Raw genomic sequence first — 6156 nt, 5'->3', positions numbered from 1 at the left:
TCAATGAGAGAGATATCTACAACAACAGATGGACGGACATCAAGATAAGAAGTTATCCCAGAGAGTTATTTTCCGTGGAAAAGAAGAAAAATATCCCGTGGATTGTGGGTGAAAAAAACGGAGATTAACTCGAGTGATTTGGGGAACTGTTTAGTATATAAGGAGTTGGGATAGGTCAGAGAAGGGGGTCGAGACTTTGGGGTACGCTGCAGAGCTAAAATTAAAACTGCAGGAGTAGCAGCAGGAAGAAGACGAACCTGAAGAACATAACGCTGTAAAGGACAGTCGTTTCTTAGGGTCTTAAATTCAGAATCCTGTAACAGTTCATTAATAACAATTATCTTCAGTTTGCAACAATTTCTGTAACAGTTGACTCTGTGACAATTATATTTGTTACAGATTCGTATGTAATACTATTTTCTTCAATAAAACACCTATTCAGCCATGAGTTATTATTTTGAGCGTGTTTTCACCATGAAGAGCTAACCCCAACGCTGGGACGACGGAGGAAGCCTTATTTCACAATTGTTTGGTGACTATATTTGATTTTTTATGACTTTTGCACTTGTTTTAATTGATTTATGATTTTTCTTGATTAGTTGTGATTTTTTCTGATAGCGTATGCTTAGTCTAAGAACTCTTGATGCGCTATGCTTATGATTTACATCTAATTCTTTATAAAATCTACTTTTGGCAAAGAAAGGAGTCGACAAAAGAGCTAGAATTGTTATGAGTCATTATATGAACCAATTGAATGTGATTAATGGTGGAAACCCAAGTTCCAGTTCTCTCGATAAATTGTGACAATATTTTCTAATATTTTCTATTTTTAAAGTCTAAAATCAATCTTTACAAGTCTTTGAACGAACTTTTACTACCACTTTAAAACATCAATTTAAAATCACATCAATTTTTGGCGCCGCCGACGCGGACTTGTATTTAGATTTGTTTTAGGTTTCTTTTTATTTTTATTATTTTTTGTTCTTTTTTACGCGTTTTGGTATTTTTCAGATTTGGAGCGAAGCTACAAGGGAAGAAAAAGTGTTATAAAAGGAAAGCATCGCCAAAGAAGGAAAGAAAAGAGGAATCCGAAAGGAGTGAAGAAGAAGATTTTGTATATAGTTATTTTGTTTTATTTTTAGAAACTGTAAATAGGGTGTTATTTTTGTAATTTTTCTTTTCCTTTTTGGACATTTTTATTTTTGGACTTTTTGGACATTCTTGGACATTATTTTTAAACCCTAAGGAAGGGTTAAAATTAAATATAAACTGTTTGCAGGGAAGGACGACAGTTACGATACTGTCTCGGCCCCTCGGGTTCGTACACTGACATCGGAGTCGGTGGCCTGAGTCGACTTCAACGGTTCATCGCCCGTCTGGTACGGGAGGTAAGATTCTATCCACCCACGAATCCCCTGTCAGTGGGTTTTATTTTGTGTGACAACTCACACCCCTGCAATAGAATGTTGAACTGGTATTACAATAGCCAATACAACGAATATCAGACCGAGTTTCAAAATGGACGTTACTACTTTGACCATAGTGTGAATAATGGTTGGGAACATCAGCCTTTTGAAGGTTATGGTCCATACCATGGTGAGCCCAATTACTATCCACACGCCAACCGGTCATACGAGCAAAATTCCTCTCTACTAGAGTCGACATGTAAGTTAGCTGAGTCGACACGTAAGTTAGCAGAAATGAATAACTTAGTTATGGACGAAAGCAATGCAACGAGTGAACTTTCCTTCCTAGATTCAATCAGGAAGTCATGTGAGTCGACTCAAAATATTTTGTTAGAGGCCCAGAACATAAATGCTCTTAATTTCCAATATAGTGTTTCCAATAGTACCTTTGAAAATGAAGATAGTTATTCACATAATCGAGATGACGAGGATAAAATTGGTAACACTACTTGTTTATATGAGGTTCAACCATTTTCATGTTATTATAATGATGATTATGATGAGGATAGTGTTGATGAAGAATTTGAAATAAGTAGGCATAATGATCAGAAATTTGTTACTCCAATTGAGCTTAATAATGATAATGTTTCTAGTTCAAATCCAAATAATTTTAATAATTATTCACCTATTCAAAAGGACGAGGATTTGATTAGAGATACTCCCGTTTTAGACGATGTAGTATTTCCTTTTGATTACGAAGCTAATAACGGTTTAGAGGAACGAATTTATTCTGAGAATACTGTTTTAGAGTCTAGCGATTTAGAAACATTAGTCTTAGACAAAGAAAGTGAACTCGTAGAGATGAGTAAGGATGAACCTGACTTAGAAGAATCAATTGACCATTTTCAGCAATCATATGACCTTAAAATTAGGGAAGTTGTGACTAGTCTTTCTAGAGACACTGAAAACTCTAAGTTTGGGGGTGATTATCATTCTCCATGTGCTTTAACTATTAGAAAGGTCCCTCACTTGGGACTTGACATATGTGCCTCAACCATTTTACAAGATTATCTTCATACACGTTTTCCTGAACCTAGTGATGTCCATAAGGAAGTTCAGTTGTTAGAAACCCATCCTCTGGTTGATGTGGTTTACCCAGGCTATGATATCCAGATTGACTTTGTTTTCCCACCAAATATTTTTCAACCGATTGTGGGAATGTGTAAGTTTCATATGTGTCAATTATTAAGTTTTGAGACTAAACCTAATTACTTTAGGAGATTAGGGTCGACACATTTGTTTAAGAAAGACCACCACTCTCATTGTGGTCAGATGTGTGAGTCAAAACTGATTGACTTTAAGGATCCACAATTATTCAGGTTATTATTATGTGCTTCTAAGTTTTTACTTGAGTTTTTACAGACTCTAATACCTGAACTGGACCTTAGCTTTGAGGAATTCCAGCGCATGAAAATATTTTATCTAGAACCTTTCATAGAGCCTGAACCTGAACCACAGCTAGATGTAGTTGTCTTAAACAGGAAACTAGACAAGGGTGCGATTTATTTGTTAATTTTCTTGGCATGTTGCAAATTCCTTTTACTTGTGATAGCTCTCTTTGGTTTTGATGACCCACAGATATTTCGACTATTACTTTATGATACGAGGTGATTAATCCTTTCTTATGTCTGGCTGAATACGTTAAACTTAGCACTTCTTGGGAGGTAACCCAATCTCATGCAACACGGTAATATCTTTCCTTAACTCTTTTGCTTCAATGGTAAAAGTTTCTCCTTGTTCATGCTTTTAATTTTATCTTTAGAACATTGAGGACAATGTTAGATTTAAGTTTTGGGGTATGGGAGAAACTTTTTAGTTGCAGTATGAATAAATAAACTCCAGAACCTAGAAATTTATGCCTATTGAGGATTGCACTAACTAATCTAAGTGGATGGAAGCATTTTGATCGTAGGAGTTGAGGAACCAATCTGATTAGATGGAAACATCTAGAAGAGTCTATTCATAAAAGCACAGAGCTCAGGTGTTAGAAATAACATGATAGTTTCACCATATCTCGTTGAGTCATTTTCACTTCTATTTTTATTTTATTTTGTTTTTAAGCCATGTTTCTCTAAGTGATAGGTGGGGCCCACGATTCAAGTTGTTACCAATGCTAGGGTGAATTAGAGTGATTGAGTTACAAAGAAAAGAAAAAAAAGACCAGACCAATTAGACCAAACGGATCAAAAAAAAATCAGTGAATAAAGTCGACCACTGGTTCCCTTGTATATGCCAGTTGTGTTGATATTAGTCAGACCAATATCTCAATCCATTAGGATAGGTTCATTTTGGCGGAGGCCTTCAGAAAGATATGGGAAACGTCGTTCACTTAGTAAACATCAAAACCATCTATGTTTTTCTATATCCATCTTCTTGATCTATCCATGTGATTAGTTTTGACTTCGGATATTGATGTCCATAGTGCGACTATCTGAGTAGAGCTCTGTCACTTATATATGAATTTTAGTATGCTTGAGTGCAAACTCGTGTACAACAATTGGAATTTCCATCAGGGTAATTCCTCTTATAGTCAATAAGTATTCCAACCAAGGAGATTTTTTCGTGCCTTCCAAGGTTCTGCGTAGATAGTTAGGGTCTGGAGTAAAGGTTTTGTGAGTATATCTCTTGTAAGCCCTCCCGAGACTATAACTCGGCCACTAGGGCCACCTAGGGGTTTAAAGGCTTGTTGCATACGCTAAATGCAACCGATGATGCCTGCGACAGTGAGTTAGGATTTTATTTTCTATTTTTGATTTGCTCGAGGACTAGCAAATAATAAGTTTGGGGTATTTGATAGACGCATTTATGTGTCTATTTTGATCTCAATTGTATATATTGATAGTGCTCGATTTTGTATTAATTTGGTTATTTTATGTTTTTGTAGGTGTTTTTGGAGAAATAAGCTATTTCCCAAAAAATGGCTCGAAAAGTGATATTTGCGCTCGTGTGAGAAAATTACTATTCGGACCCTCGGTTTGGATAAGGGGTAACCTAATTACTAAGGGGCACCCAGATCACTATTCACCACCAACTGTTATTTTCACCCCCATTTATGTTAGGGGGACTTCACCTTCTTTACGTGAGAATTGAAATTGGCGGGAAATGTCGCCTTCAAAAGAGCTGCTCATCTGCGTATTGCCTGTGTTGGATTTTGGTCGACAATCTCGTCGATATCTTCATGGTAATGAATTGGTATGATCATGTTATGACAAAACAGGCGAGGTAATGGGTGTAGAGTCGGAAATCAACGGTTATAAACAACACAAAGAGGAGAGGGTTTATCGGGTATTTTGTTGGCTTTTATTTCGGGAAGTTGCGCGCAACAAAGAGGAGATATAGTCAGACTTTCTCTAGGGAATGATTTGATTAATTCAAAACAAGATTAGCTACGTGTGTTTAGTCGAAAATATTCAAGTTTCCATACTCGTCTCATCAAAACAGGGAAGACATATTCGGAAATATTCTATCTTAATTATGGAAGATACGTGACCAACATGAAGGAAAATATCTCTTTGCGTATTTACTATATAAATGAGAGAGATATCTACAGCAGCAGACGGACGGACAGCAAGGTAAGAAGTTATCCCAGAGAGTTACTTTCCATGGAAAAGAAGAAAAATATCCCGTGGATTGTGGTTGAAGAAAACGGAGATTAACTCGAGTGATTTGGGGAACTGTTGAGTATATAAGGAGTTGGGATAGGTCAGAGAAGGGGGTCGAGACTTTGGGGTACGCTGCAGAGCTAAAATTAAACTGCAGGAGTAGCAGCAGCAGTAGCAGGAAGAAGACGAAGCTGAAGAACATAAGGCTGTAAAGGACAATCGTTTCTTAGGGTCTTAAATTCAGAATCCTGTAACAGTCCATTAATAACAATTATCTTCAGTTTTCAACAATTTCTGTAACAGTTGACTCTGTAACAATTATATATGTTACAGATTCGGCTGTAATACTATTTTCTTCAATAAAACACCTATTCAGCCATGAGTTATTATTTTGAGCGTGTTTTCACCATGAAGAACTAAACCCCAACGTTGGGACGACGGAGGAAGCCTTATTTCACAATTATTTGGTAACTATATTTGATTTTTTATGACTTTTGCACTTATTTTAATTGATTTATGATTTTTCTTGATTAGTTGTGATTTTTTCTGATAGCGTATGCTTAGTCTAAGAACTCTTGATGCGCTATGCTTATGATTTACATCTAATTCTTTATAAAATCTACTTTTGGCAAAGAAAGGAGTCGAAAAAAGAGCTAGAATTGTTATGAGTCATTATATGAACCAATTGAATGTGATTAGTGGTGGAAACCCAAGTTCCAGTTCTCTCGATAAATTGTGACAATATTTTCTAGTATTTTCTATTTTTAAAGTCTAAAATCAATCTTTACAAGTCTTTGAACGAACTTTTACTACCACTTTACAACATCAATTTAAAATCACATTATCTATCTTCCTGTAACATATTTTAGCAACAATCAGATTACATGCGAATTCCAAAAGTCCGATTCTGAATATTTTCCTGGTTATGTTGTCTTTTGCAACCAGAATCAGTTTGCGTATTGCAACTTAAAGTCGGATTATGAATATTTCCCATGGATTGAAGACCCGGAATAGGTCTTTATGCACATCAATGTAAACTGATTGTTGTGTACATTTCATGATTTAACCAAAACACAAATCATTTTCAT

The sequence above is a fragment of the Papaver somniferum genome, chromosome 10 (genome assembly GCF_003573695.1).
Source record: "Papaver somniferum cultivar HN1 chromosome 10, ASM357369v1, whole genome shotgun sequence".
NCBI classification, from domain to species: domain Eukaryota; kingdom Viridiplantae; phylum Streptophyta; class Magnoliopsida; order Ranunculales; family Papaveraceae; genus Papaver; species Papaver somniferum.
Note: the sequence above shows the minus strand (reverse complement) of the source record.